This window comes from Alligator sinensis, unplaced genomic scaffold (assembly GCF_000455745.1).
Source record: "Alligator sinensis unplaced genomic scaffold, ASM45574v1 scaffold763_1, whole genome shotgun sequence".
In the NCBI taxonomy this organism is placed as follows: Eukaryota; Metazoa; Chordata; order Crocodylia; family Alligatoridae; genus Alligator; species Alligator sinensis.
In genome coordinates this window covers 576,069-591,701 of record NW_005842744.1, presented here as the reverse complement: position 1 = coordinate 591,701, position 15,633 = coordinate 576,069, and the positions used below count along the sequence as shown (strand labels likewise).

General features: G+C 40.0%; 1 long non-coding RNA gene across 1 annotated transcript in view; it reads left to right on the top strand.

Annotated features, from left to right (window-relative positions):
- The window catches only part of LOC102379306, a 16,138-nt gene extending 3,919 nt beyond the window's left edge, over positions 1-12,219 (top strand). The window contains exons 4-5 of the long non-coding RNA XR_325046.3: positions 1,469-1,571; positions 10,520-12,219. This is a non-coding gene — a long non-coding RNA (uncharacterized LOC102379306). The remainder of the gene's footprint in view (positions 1-1,468; positions 1,572-10,519) is intronic.
- Positions 12,220-15,633: the final 3,414 nt, after the last annotated feature.

Below are 15,633 nucleotides of genomic sequence, written 5' to 3'. Positions count from 1 at the left end.
GTAGGGAAAAAAGTGTTCAATTGTGTTTGTACATTTTTCTGTGATGAACTGTTGGGATTTGCGTAATTTGTTCTCTTCATATCATAGGCAGCACATTTTTCTTTAATGATGTAGCAAAAAGTGTGTCTACTTGAGAGCAGACGTACATTTTTGTGGCTAAAAACAGCAATTGTTTAGTTCTCTGAGAACCAATACGCAGTATCTAAGCAAACATTCTGCAGTGATACAACATGCCATAACAACAATTCAAAATACAGCAATATTAATGTCTCTGAATAGTCAGCTGGGTTACGTATTTCTCTTACAGCCATTTAATTAGAAACATACAAATTAAAAGCATGCTTGAACCTCTGCTGTAAAAGCCTGAAATTATCATAAGAGAATGCCTTAAGAGTCTGCAATATTTTGATCAAATCCCCCCTGAAACCCTACAAAGGTATTAAATTAGCAATATATTTTTTGCTTAAAACTGTTGGAAGTACCTTTAGATAGTCATACTTGTAAACTGTATTTCTACTTACTGCTGACTTACTGTTATCTTTCTGGTACATTCAAACATAGAATGCTAGAGAAAGACCAAAAAAAAAGGAATAATAATAAATTTTAAAAACTTTGTAAGATATCATGAGTTTCTCACAGAAAGGATTCTGTGTTTTGATAGGTAGGGGTGTATGCATACATCTGTGGGTTCACAAAGACTTACTGTTTTCCATGTTCATTTTTGTTATCTCATTTAGTAAAACTCAAGGGGAAAAAATAGATGTCCTAATATGTAAATACATTCACAGGTCAAGCAACATGTTGCTTCTTCTCTAGCTCTCCCTCAAAAGATTTTCAGTGTACATACATGTCCAAAGGTCTCATTTACATTAATTTCCCTACAGTACACTACATACCATTACTTGCCTCCTCAAAAATTTTAATACGACAAGAATGCCAGTGGCCACTGGTGTTTCTAGTTAGCTTGTCATCTAGACTTGCTCTTAACAGTCTTAGATAAGTTAATGACAGTTCATGTATAAAAGCAGAGCCACTGTTATGGTAATTTTAATGAAACACAAACTTCTGAGAAGATGCATTTGGAACAAAAATTCCTATATGCTCTTTCACTACTATATGTATGTGAAGGGTGTAGCCATAATCCTAAGAACTGTGGGCAGGAGGAATCTACTGAATTGCTTTATTTCACTGAAGAATTTAAAGGGCAAAATCTTCATTTTCCTAAGACTTGAGATAACTCTAAAAAGCACATCCTGTACAAACTTTTTAGTTAGATTGGCAGAAAGACTTTAGCTATGTCTTAGTCTACTACAAAAATATTCTAATACTATTAATCCAATTTTAAGGAAGCTTTCTTACTGAAGCAGTCTTGAATACACTGCATACAAAAATGCATTTTCTTGTGTTATGCATACCAATTAATTAAGGTATGTGATTCTGAATTAATGTTCTTTTTCTCCCACTGCAGGAGGAGGAAAACCATAGTTCTGTGATTATGACATTACAGTTTGGAGCTAAAATGTTACTGTGATGTCACATATCTGCTATTATGGACTATGTTTACCTGTGATGTAAGTTCCCATTTCCCACCCCCCTCCTTAGTATCCTTCCACTTTTGTCTATGTTCTACCCCACCTGCATAGAACAAACTTCCCACCCAGTCTGTGAAGCTCTCCTGCCCTCTTTATTTTAATTCTTGTGTTCCTTCCATCAGACACAAACACTAATCCACATCTATCAAAGCCATCTCAAACCCAATGTTACATAAATAATAAAGAGAAGCCATAGGACAGGAGGAATATGAGGGAAAAAATAGCTTGCTTTCTCCTCTGGGTCTCCTTACATATCTTGTTTTATCTGCATCAACTTTTAGATTAGAGATAGCTTACAGCCAGGATTATTTTAGTAGTAGCATGGTCTGGAATAGCACAGCAGTCACACAGCCTCTCTACAGGTTAGAGGTGTGAATTCCATCTCTATCCAGCTGCTGCAAAGATTCCTGCACATAACCTGGTTAACTTGAGCTTTGTTCACTTCTAATCTATCCTGTAGTAAAACATGTTTCTGGAAGCTGGGAAAAAAACCCTCCATAGCCACATTTTATCTACCGCTTTTTTTAAAAAAACCAAACAAACTACTTTTGTGAAAACTAAATTATTTCCTTTCTGACATATGAAAGCATTAAGGTAGGTTAAATGTCAAACCTAAAATGTTGCTAGAAATAAGTTAGGTAAAATATGGTGTGTTGGTCTGTGTCAATTAGTTACATATCAGATGTTTCAGATTTTTTCCCCACTAATCACCATTCATGCAAAATACAGTTTGGGTTTTGAGAGTCAGACACCTGGCACATATTAATACAATGGCACAGTTGGGATCAGAGAAATTTTATGCCCCATCCCAGATGTGCCTAGCAAGGGACATGTTTGGGATAAGGCATAAAATTGCTCCAGTCCCAGTCATGCCACTGCACAGTTGCCTCCAGCCTGACCCTGTGAGTTAGGCAGAGGATAGCTCTGTTGTGGAACCAGTTCTAGACTCTCTAGGGCTCTCTGGGGCCAGGGCTGCCAATCAGCTAATTGTCAGCCTCAGCCCTGGGACAGCCCTGCGTCCCATGGTGCTACACGTTCAATGTATGGCACCACACAAATGAGCCACAAAGATGTTCCACAAATTTTGGGGAATATCTTTGTGGCTGGTTTGCTACCACAAATAGGCTGCACATGTAGCAATGTTTATGGTCCAAGTAACACCTTAATCACATCATAACTGTAAGTATGCCAGATTTTTCTCTCTGGGCCCCAAACCAGAGGTGCTCAACCCCTGGCCCACAGGCCAGATCCAACCCCCAGCACCATGCCAGGCAGCATGCCAGGCTTCCCACAGGTATGGATGTTTGGCAGCAGAGAGTGGTGGTAGCCTTGATTGCTACTTTCCTGCTGTCAAACTTCTGGACCCGTAGGGAGCCCTGCGGTGCACTGGGTTGTCCACAGATGGATCCATGTGTACGGGGTTGAGCTAGTGCACAGCAGGATCAGGCTGGTGAGGAAGGTTGGGCAGTGCACCACTGCCATAAATTATAGCTCTATATCCCTGTTCTCTTACTATTATACTTTTGATGATACCTGTGCAGCTTCATTGCCTTAACATACCATACCATAGGCTTAATTTTTCAGTTTAAAAGTTGCTGACTGCTAAAAGATGGAAAACTAATGTTTTATTCTTCTTTTGAGGCTGAGGGCCCTACATAGTTAAGGAGGAATAAAAAACATCAAACATTTTTAGTCACATAAATTACCAAATCTGACTCTGAATCACACAGAGTAAATTTCTGTTCTGAAGAGTGACTGTGAAAATGGTGTGCTGGTTATTAAGAAATCTCTGATTTTTAATTTTTTTAAACTTAGAAGAAACTTGATTTATAACATGCATCTTGATAGAACAAACAGCTTTTTGTCTAAAGGAACTTGCTTGAGACATTAAAGACAAAATCAGAAACTAATCTTTTCATAGGTCCCATAAAAACAAAATTCTCTCTGTTCCTTGTTACCCTAAATATCTTTTTTTTTCAGTAACTGCACTAAGATAATCAAAAATGGTTGTTTGCAGACAAAAAGAGCTTTGATATAATTCAATATAGTGAATGTTAAAGCTGCTGCATTGTTCAAAATAACCCAGCCTTCATATCCATCCAATGCAACAAACAAAAGGCAAGGGAGGAAAAGAAAATCAATAGTTTCTAAGTTGGAAAGGATAAAAGCAATAGATAGGATTATTTTCAAGTTTTTAAGAGGACATTACAAATGGTCATAAGACAGGATACACACTAGCATGGAACAGTAGGTTAATAATATTTGACTTAAATATTTAGTAAAGATCATTGGAGTATAAGATACTGAAACTATAATACTGAGGCACTGCTAAGAGACTGACACAAGCTACAAAACAGTAATAAAGAATAAAATATACATGATATATGTAAAAATATATAACACGTTATAATTATGGACTCTATATTAGAACAAACATGCAGCCTAAATGTCAGGATGCATACTGCAAATCACTCCATAGATATTAACAAGCAGTCTAGTCTTGCCTGGAGAATATTTGGTGGAGTCACTGGGTTCCTGCACCTCTCGTATACAGAAGTACAGCAAAGCAAAGTACAGCATACTAGGGGCAAATCTCTTGCATGATATCCCCAAATACTCTGCCCAGTGGAACTGTACTAGTTTTAGTGGGCCAGGGTGCTCTATGTCCTTAAGAAGGGACCAGGATATGATTCCAGGTAATCAAAAAACAAACAAATCATGAATAGCAGTGGGTAAACATTTCCATCAAACATTGCTGCGAGAGTTTTCAACCAAACAAAAATGTTTGTATATCTGCTTTTGTAAAAAAAAAATTGTAATTGGAAAAAAACAAACGTTTTTGACTGAACACCAAATATTTTTTCCATTATTAGCCCAAATTTGTCATTTATGTAGTAACCCACAATTGCAAAATCCCAAGGAAAAAAAGCATAGGTATTTGACTACTACATTCTCTGACGAAACATTGCTTAGATTACATTTTTATCAAGGTTTTTTTTATTGTCCACTGTGTTTTTACTTAAGAAAAGCTGAGAAAGATTATAAATTGAGTAATGTCCAATATCAAATTGCAAAACAAGGAGTAGTGGGTCACATTGGGAATGTTTTGGCTGAGCAGGTTTGGATGTTCACAGATTAGTATGACAGTTTGTAGGGTCTCGTTTACCTTTTATTAGTTAAAGTGAAGTAATGCTCTGAAATGTAAATATAAAGTCAGCAAGTATATTGCCAATTAATCACACTACAGCAGACGTACCCATTTGATACAGAGCACCTCACGCTTTTTGTCAGTGGATCAAAAATGTTTTAATGAGGAGGTTAAGTAGCATCCTGTTTTACTTATAGAAGGACATGTAAAGAGTTCCCCCCAGCCATTCTGCCTGAAAACTCAATCTGGTATCTGGAAGTCAAGATCTGTTTTTATGCTGGATGCACCATTAGCAAGAGATTTTATAATTACTACTTTGTTAATGTTCTGGATATTTCAGTCAAAATAGAATCTAGCTTGATCTTCAGTCGCTGTGTTGAGACTACAGGAGTAACAGATGTGAAAGGCAATTGTAACTTATTTTTTTTCTTTGACATAAGCAGATATGGATGAACACAGATCTTTTGATTATGGCTATGCATATTTTCCATAGCTGCTTTTCAGATCATAATAATACTTCTTTTTGTAGACATTCTTCAAACATCAAGGCTTCTCAGTCCATGTAGGTTTTAGAATTAATCAAAAGTGTAGTGAATGCTTATTAGAAATCTCCTGTCCCTAGGAGATAAGGCAAATGCTGCACAGATTCTTTGTTGGATAAAATTCTCTGAGACAAATTCCCTGCTGGCCACTGACTTCAGAAGAGTGTCCCTTGCTTACTCTAACAGTGAAGTTGGCCTTATAATGTTTGTTTCTAAAATTAAATTCAAACTAATGATACTTTTAAAAACTATTCTAAGTGTCAAAGCCATCTTAAACGGTGTGTCAATTTTTCTTTAAATATATTATGCATGTTACTTAACCTCAATGTTATATGTTGCTGCCTGCCACTCCCACATGCTTTTTTCTTCTCATATTGTGTGTCAGAAATTAATTTACATCATACTCCCAGGAGGCAAGGTGGATGCTTTATTTACGTATTTCCTGTTAAATTGTAGGAGACAGGTTGCAGTGAAATTTTACTGTTTCAGTTTGTCAGGTATTGAACTGTATTGCAAATCTGAAAAATCTTTAAAAAACAATCAGCTGAATCTGCCTAACATTTGCTTGCCTGCTCTTTGCTGTGTCACCACTGGTACAAGTTGTGAATGCTTGTGGTCTGATTTTCATGGATGTTGAGCACATGTAACAGGGGTGAGAAAAATATGGCTCACAGGCTGTATCCAGTCCTCCAGTTGATCCTATCCAGCCCGCCAGCCACTGCTCTGCAGCAGCTAAGGCCAAACTGACAGCACACAGACTCCTGTGCTCCCTCCTGCATCCGGTCCCTCCACCCATCCGCCTTCCTGTTGGTGCTGCAGCTGCGCAGTCCTGGCACCACAGCCACTGGTAGCTGGCCCACACAGGGTGCAAGACACTGTGTCAAGTAGCCACCACACCTGTCTATCGTGATAAACCACTGCCACCACAGTCCCACTAGGAGGCGAGTTTATGCTGGCTGTGGGGGGTGACTGAAGATCAAGCTGCGGGGGGCTGGCTGTCACCAGGAGCCTCCCTCCTCAGGCTCTTGGTAGCAGCCAACAGGCCAGATAGGATCAATTGAGGGCATCTCCTAATCCCGCCCTCAACAGTTCACCAAAACTTGTTAAGTGGCCCTCCAGCCCAAATAATTGCCCACCCTGACAGACTTAGTTAAACTAATGGAAAATTTGAGTGCACAATGCTCTTGGAAAGTCACCTAGTAGAATTAAGGCTCCAAACCTGCAAAGTCTTTAAGGTTTAACTTTGAAGTAAATGATTTATTTCAACTGGAGGTCAGCGGATTTAGAAGTCTTTGAAGAACAGAGCCTTTAGATAACATTTGTCTAAAGCCTGGATGTCAAATACATCAGGCCCTGGGGATCATATGAGTAGTGTAGAACCAATCCACAGGATGGATGAATTGAAGTGTGTACACCAGATTGTGTGCACAGGACCTATCTGGTGTGAGTATTTCACGCTGTCCACAAGTGGCAAGCCCCAGGTGCTGCACACACACCAGATCCAGCCATGTACCTTATGTGCTGTGTGTACCTGGGCTGCTAAGTGTGCAGTGCATATGTGCCTGATTTGGCCGTGAGTGTTGAATGCAGGGCTGTTTCAGCACACACCACATGTGGTGTGCAGGCCTATTCTAAGACCTCTGAGCAGCATTGCGGGCCAGATGATAGGGATTCATGAGCTGGATTTTTGACAGCTCTGATCTAAAGGATCAATGCATCCAGTTTTACATTAAGAACATTGTTGCAAACTCCCATAATTTGATCATGGCTTTTGTGATATTTGTTGATTTTTCTCTTGTGAACCTTGTGAATTTTTTTTTAATTGTTGTAAGTTTCCATTTCTTACAGTTTCAGAGAAATGCTGGGAAATTTGAACCATTAAGACTGTGACATCAGAAAGCAAATAACAAAACCAAGAAGTATTTATTTTAAGATTTTATTATTTTTAAGTTATTTTGTGGTTTTGGAGGGTAGACCCAGGAGTTTTGGAAGCCTGTAACTAGCCACACTGCAACAGTAAACAAATGTCAACATTCAGAGCTAGAAAGAGAAAACAAAGTGATAGAGATACTCATAACACTTTTTTCATTCCATTTCAATAGAAAGGGACTTTTGCTTTAAGTTTACCTGTGGATGTCACACCTAAAATAACTGTAAATTAAAAAGAGAAAAAATCTTTTTTCAATTTGTTGACTTTACACAATGCTGTGAAATATAATGTTCATGGTTTCCTCTGCATATGTAGGTCTTTAACACAAGGAAGAGAAGAAACTATAGAAAACTTGGGAATTAAGGGGTAGATAGAATACTTTAAAATATTTTAAAACTAGTCAATAAAAGATGACCATACCCTTTTTGTCAATTGTGCATTGAATTACAGAGTCCTGGGAATAAAATAAGTTTGACATTGTAGCCAATTCATGTTATGCATATCTTCAGTTCTACAGAATTTGGCACCCATAACCCAAGTGTCTGACAAGACATGAGTGCAAGTTTCTTATATTTTTCCATTTAACGCATAGTTTGATTGTAAAGCGTGACTTACTTACATGATATCATGGGTTCTATGTCTTGTTTCAATTATTCACATATCAGATGATTACTGCATGAAATTTTCCCCCCCTAATTGCTAGCCATGTAAACAGTCTTGATTTAAGAGAACTAAACTGTTTTGTTTTCAGTTCACATCATCAGCACTAATAAGTAATCTGCAGTGCAAATTATGTCCTAAACTACACCTGCATGTCATCATTTTCTTATATTCTATTGCCAGTGTGGAGGAAACACAGGTAGAACTGATTGAAACCCAAGTCTAAATTGTTCAAGAAAACTAAGTTAAGGCAGGAGTAGCCAAGCAGTGGCACAAGTAACACATAACAGATCAGGGAGGGGATAGGCAGCACAGTAGTAGATAGGGTAGAAGGCAAAGCAGGAAATGAGGCAAGGAGCACAGAGTAGGGAACAGAAAGCAGATTAGCAGACTGGGCAGAGGAAGGGGGTCAGCATGGCACTTGGGGAGGGTGCAAGGCTACTTTGTGGCACTCCTGTAAAAAAAAAAAACGTAGGTTCTTACTGAGCTAAGGGGTCTCCTTCAACTATGTTGTTAATTGAATATAAGAAGTGAAAACAGTGACACGCACAAGGGAGATTTGATTCCAAATACGCCCAAAGAGATTCATACTTTAAAAGAATACAACCTATTTTGAAACGTGACTATGCAAAAATGACATTCTGGGGACATAACTCCCCATGAGATAAAGGAGGGTGGCCGTTTTACCACAACTCAGCTGTTGTATGGTAATTGCTTATTTGTGCATGTTTTTACCCCATGGTAAATTAAATCTAACCCACAAGAGCTTCACCCCTGTGAATGTAGGTTAGCTTTTGTCTACTGCAGGATAAGAGTGAGCACATGGACAGTTACCACAGAGCAGCTGACAAGTGGCAAAGCCCTAGCCTCCCATTGCCTCATAGCCAGTTTTCGTATTCAGACTTGCCTTCTATGTGCATTCAAAATCAGATTTTTTTAATGTTTCAATGATAAAAATAATTCAGCATTTACTTGAATGCAAGATTAAGCTACCTGACCCCCCCCCCAGATTTATTTTCTCTGCTGGAGCAGTGGGAAGGGGACAAGTTCCAGGTAAACTTCCCATAATTAGATTCTATACCTGGAAAATTATAACAAATTTACAAATTTTTCATTTATAGGATCTAATAAAGGGGGGAGGGGACTCATTTTATATTTGAGTAAATATGGGTAACTTTTTTAATTGTCATGTTTGTGAACCAAAAGCTTAGTACAGCCGAGAGCACAAAAGCTGACTTTTATTCTTTCGTGTGCAAATTGCTTTTCAGCTTGCAAAGGCCGTTTGGTTATGCAGTACTGTTAATGGCAACGAGCTGTATAAGAAAGAACTCAACTTTTAAACAAAGAGATTACATAAATGTAAAGAGGATACCATTTGGTCGGGCCAAGCCTTTATTATAGGTAGAAAAGGAAAAAGCATGCTTGACTCTTCAGAAACTAAACTGACTTTTATAAGGCTAGCACCCAATAAAAAAATCTGATATAAAAATTGAGGCACAATATATAAGAGGTATAGGTATGGATTGACTTAAGTATCCCCGTGTTCCCATCTGTCTGCCACATAATTACATACTAGTTAACTCTGTTCCCTTCATCTCTAGTCTTTTCATATCAAAATCTTAATAATCATAAATACCAATATTTTCAATATTTAAACAATATTGGAAGATACTGTAGAACAGAATGGGTAGAGAGAATCAGTAGTTCACAGACTGTTAGATTATTGGCACTATGAGACTCTACCATCTCCAGAAGGAACAAAGGACAAATGCATTTGAAGTAAAAGGTGCTCACAGAGCTAAAAGAAAGGAAAATGCAGTAAGCAACAGTTTATTGCAGGATAGCCACTTTACCACAGAAGTTGCTTTTTTGGCAGATGTAAAGGACTAAACCCAGAAAGACATGCTGAGAAAAGTGCTTATAAGAACACATCCCTGCAGTTAGTAGGGTTAATAGAAGCTAGATTGATATGAAGGAAGATGCTAGTTCTAAATTAATAGCGTATCAGAAGTAAAAGTCAGTAAGTTTGGTATTAACTTACATAGGTGATATTAGGTATATATAAGCTTTCTGTATTTGTTTGTTCTGCTTGCTTTTTCTAATTCTTCTGGAAGCCTTTGTAATGCTAAGTAAATGTCAGTGACCCCCACCCACCTCTGATAGACATTGCTGCACTCAGTGGTGGGCATTTGGCTATGGTGTACTGGTTCCTAGTATAGTAAAAGCCCTCTTTTCTGGCATGAGTGGGGAATGGGGGGGGGGTGCTGGTAATCTAAAAATGTTGGTTACCTGAGTCACAGGGGCTTCTGGGGGGAGGGGGGATGGTAGTGGCCACACGCGGAGTGGGGGGTAGCAGGCAGGTGGCAGCCACACACAGAGCAGTGGCAGCGCCGGGTGGTGGGTGACAGTGGTGGCCACTGCGTGTGAGCTTCCTTCCCCTCCAGTGTCCATCCATCCAGCCAGAAATTCCAGTCAATAGAAATACCAGTTGGTAAAATGCCGATAACAGGACTTTTACTGTACTTAGAAACCTCTCAGGTAGCTGCTCAAACTGACTGACAGATTTAGGGTTAAAAAGAAATCCCTCCCCCTGGTCAGACTGATGAAGATCTGGTGTTTTTTACAACTTTTTTGCTTTCCTCTGTAGAACAAGACATGCTTAGAACATATTCCTGTCTTAGGATCATCAGAACACCACAAGTTAATCTAATAAATTATCTGCCATTGCAGTGGTCAAGTCCCTTTTTACCCCTTCTTACCGGTGTTCTTTACCTGTTGCAAAATGCAATTATGCGACACACACAGTGCAAATATTAAGACATAAATCTCAGGCACCCTCTAAATACTTTTAACTCATTGCAAAACAGCATCTGTACACAATGGATTCTAAGCAGGTCTGCAGGGCATATGAAATGGAATTTAGAGATAGAAAGTGCTCGTCTAACATTACAGGGCAGGGGTGCTTTTCTCCTGGTTCCTACATGACCCTTCCAGTTGTAAGGAAAAAATAGGAAGGCACTGTTTTGGTAAACACCACCAGTAAATACTTTGCAGGTTTTCACTTTGCATTTGCAAATAGGTACTTTCCTCAGTGTTTTGTCAAACACATCAGGGATGTTAACTGCAATGTTAGGGTTGCCTGCAGAAGCACAAATACAGCTTCTAGCTTGGCTTCATCATGATCAAACAATCCCACCCCCAGCCATACACTGTGAATTAGATACAAACTCTCATGGTATCTGGCACCATACCATGTCCCCAATAATAAACAAAATATTGAGTAGCAAACTATCATGCAACCCACTAGATACCAACTCCTTCCATGCCAGTGAACAGGGGAGGAAAGCTGAAAAAGGACTTACCATCTCCAGTGTCTCCCAAGACTATAAAGAGGTACTGGAGATAGCAGTCCAAAACTATAAAGTGAGGGGAAAAAACAAAACCTTTTGTTATTGCTGCTATGGGAACTGAACATGAACAATGATTGCCTGTTATTTTTCTCACTTTAAAGAGTTGGCACCAGCAATGTCCTCACTTTCAAGGGCACTAGTGTTAGTCTCTGAATGATGCACAGTGAACTTGAGAATATAGCAGGTGGGGGAAGAGATGTTCTGAGAAGCTGTGGAGAAATAGAGGGAGTTCCTGAGAAGGGTGGAAAGGAGAGGTAATGGGCTGGGAGGGTAAAGAAGCATTCATTGCAAGATCTGGCAGAATAGAGGTTCAGTTTGAGTCAATGGCTATCAAAGAGGACAATGATTGAGTAGATTGAAGCTATTAAACAGAAGAGAAGTTATATGGATGTGAAGATGCAGAAGCAGGTCATAGATCTTATGAACAGGCCAATGTTACCATTGGAAAGTATGTTCCAAACTCACCATCTGTCCTCTTATCTTTTCCTATTGGAAGCAGGTGTTCATCAATAGAGCTCCCCCTTCAAGCCACAACTATTTCCAACCCAGTGGGGAAAAGGAGCTTCAAGTGGGGCCTGACCTCCTTTGATCCTTGAACCCAAATACTGTATTTCCCTAAGGGAACTCATATTACTGTAGTGCCTCTGTAGCTCTGTCCAAGACAGTGACATTTGTCATTCTAAATTCTTTTAGTCATGTAAGGTCTGCAGTATGATCCTCTTCCACCAGTCTGCGTTTACTTCCTAAACCCCAAGATCCCCAAGCAGTCCCAAAAGAAAAGGCAATTCTCACTGTGATTTAGAGCCTTCCCCTCCAAATTCTGAAGTGAAATGTAACTTATTCCTTTTAATCCCTGCCCTCCCCAATTTAAACAACTCAAAATATTTTAGGGGTTTAGGTTGTAGCCGTGTTGGTCTCATCCTCACACACAACAATTTTACTTTTAATAATCAACACTTCCTCCAGATGATGGGAACAGCTATGGGCACTAAAATGGCCCCACAGTATGCCAACCTTTTTATGAGCCACCTGGAAGAAGACTTCAAGAACTGCACCATCAAACCCTTGCTACACTAAAGATACATCGATGACATCTTCATCATTTGGACTGAGAACCTGCAATCTCTGATTGAGTTCCATCAGAAATTCAACAATCACCATCCCTCCATCTGACTTTCCTTAGAATACTCCAGCACCAACATCTCCTTTTTAGACACAATGATCAGTATCCAGAAGGGTAAAATACAGACCACAGTATACAAGAAACCCACAGACCAACATACATATCTGCACAGAACCAGCAATCACCCGAAACACACCAAAAAAGCTGTGATATACAGCCAAGCCCTCAGATACCACCGCATTTGTACCGAAGAGAACACCCGGGATCGCCACCTCACCAATCTTAAAAAGGCTTTCACCCAACAAGGACACTCCTCCAGAGAGGTAGATCGCACGTTTGAAAGAGCCACCTGGATACCACGTGAAGAACTGCTGCAGTACAGAAGAAAACCCCCCACAAATCACACACCGCTGGTTATGACGTATCACCCCTCCCTTGAACCTGTATGGAAAATCCTCAAAAAATTGCAACCCATATTAGAAAAAGACCCTATTCTGCCAACACATCTCCGCCACCCCCACAATTACTACACCCCACAACAGAGCCATCAGCATCCCTGGATCTTACAGCTGCACCTCCAGAAATGTAATATACCTCATCCAATGCACCAAATGCCCTGATGGAAGTTATGTAGGAGAGACCAAACAACAACTGCGCACCAGAATGAATGCACACCGGAAATCCATCAAAGACAGAAATACCCAATTACCGGTGGGGGCACAGTTCTCACAGAAGGGCCACTCTCTCTACAATCTCTCAGTCCTGATCCTCAAGGGAAATTTACACAACACTTCCCAGAGACGAGCCTATGAGCTCCATTTCATCAACCTCCTGGATACTAGAGATCAGGGACTAAACATAGACATTGGATTTTTGATACATTATAATCTGCTTGGCAACTGACTCCCCAGCCCAGCCCCTGGCTTCTTTACTTTTCATTCCATCCATCCAACCAACTGCTGAAACTTCCTTAGCTTGACGAAGGGTTTTTGAATCCGAAAGCTTGCTTAATAACTATTCTCCAACTATTTGGGTTGGTCTAATAAAAGATATCAAATTCACCCAAGGAACCTTGTCTGTCAAAATATTTTAGACATTTTCAGTTGTTTGTGCTTTTTCCTTTTTCATTTTGATTGGGTTTTAAGGACAATAGTGTAATGGAGGAGGTTTTTTTCAGTGATATGGAAGATTTTATGTTTCCCCCATCAGCCAAGCAACTGCTGTTTGTACAACAGGCCCTGTATATAGCCAATGAACCTAGCCCCACACCCCAGCACTCAAATCATGCAATGAGACCTACAAGATACACAATGTTAAAAATTAATGAAAAGGCATGTTTCCAGATCCATTACACAAAATACCCCAGACTGACATGCAGCATTCTAGCTAAGTATTCATAAAGACACACAGATTACACAAACCAACATTCGCTACCCATAAATCCATGCCCTATCCCCAAAATAGGTGCAGAAAGCCTAGATGGTGTGCTATTGGTAACTGTCTGCCAGATCATACCTTAACCTAACTAGCTATTCCTATGGACCTGCAAGTCTCTGAACTTCTGCCTCCCAGCTACTGGCAAAGCTCTGTCCTTGCTCTCACTTGTGTAGAACAGTTATAATTCAAGGCAGGTAATGCTTAGCAGCCACAAGGCTTTCACTTAGCACCTGCTAGCTACCTTTTTGTCTCAACCGCACATTCCACTATTATCCTGCAACTGCCAAGGTCAAAATTTAAACAGTTCTTTTCAGCAATCCAAACAGCAAGGGAAAAGGCTGTACTAGCTAGTGTAGTTAAGCGTAAACAAATCTCTCAGAATAAGAGGAATCAAGCAGGCTTTTTCCTCTCCCATGTTCTCCCAGTGCCATTCATGTTCACATTCTCAGCCACACTGTCAGCTCACCCTTTTTCATTAAGGAAAACAAGCAAGTTTCTGAAAAAAATCTAACGGTGTGCACTTTTTCAAACAAATGTTAATATACCAGCTGAATGCAGGACCTGAGAGCAGAATGGAGAAATACCTTTTTCTCTTTTTCAGCTCTGATGATAAGGGCAAATAATAGGCATATGGGTGCTATCAGGTGCACCAATACGATTAGGGAACCCCAAGGCACGAAAAGCTATCTGTAATCTCCTGGGGACTGGCAAACATAATATACAATGACAACTTTTTAATGGTATTGTCAATAACTTTCAAACTGGGTGGAAGGGTGAAAAGAATTTAAGCAGACTCTTGGGTCATTCCAATGAATGTGAGAAGTCTATTGATTGACAAAGCAGAATTACTGCAAGATTAGTGCTGTGACCAAGCGTAATCTTACAGAACAGGTGCTGACTGCTGCAAAGCAAAGGTAGCTAGGCTCACAGCCTCCAAATGGTCCAGCACGCGAACAGTTCAGCGGGCATTATATAGAAGTTCCCAAGTTGCTCCCTAGCCTATACCCACTATTTAGACATGGCTGGTAAACATAATCTAATATTCTAATAAATGATCCCTGATTGGTTTTATTTAAATTTCACTGAAACTTCCAGAATCAGATTAAACTAGATGGAGCCAAATAGTTAAAACTTATATCTTTGAGGAAGTAACAGGGCAATAGGAAGGGCTTCTTATCTCCTTTCTTCCTATGGTAGAAAGCTGTTTTAGCTCTGGCTAAAACCTCGAGAATGTCCAGAGGAGGGCCACTCATATGGTTAAGAGTTTGCAGGCCAAACCCTATGACGAGAGACTGAGGGACCTGGACTTCTTCAGCCTCCGCAAGAGAAGGCTGAGAGGTGATTTTGTGGCTGCCTACAAATTCATTAGGGGGATGCAGCAAGGAATCAGAGAGGCACTGTGTTCACCAGGGCGCTTCTTGGGGTAACAAGGAACAATGGTCACAAACTGACAGAGAGCAGATTTAAACTGGACATCAGGAACAAATTCTTCATGATAAGGGTGTCCAAAATTTGGAATGGGCTTCCAAGGGCTCTCCCCTACCTTGGGGGTCTTTAAGAGAAGGCTGGATAGGCATTAATTTGTTGGATCCCCTGACCCCAGCACTCTGGTCATCTGACCCCAGCACTCTTTTCTGTCTAGGCAGGGGGTCAGACTCGATGATCTGTTGAGATCCCTTCCAACCCTAGCATCTATGAATCTAACAAGGCTGCCTTGTTCTTAATTATTGTGTTCAATTAGACACACAGATGTCTCTGTTCTGCTAACCAAGCCAGTCACAGCATCTGCAA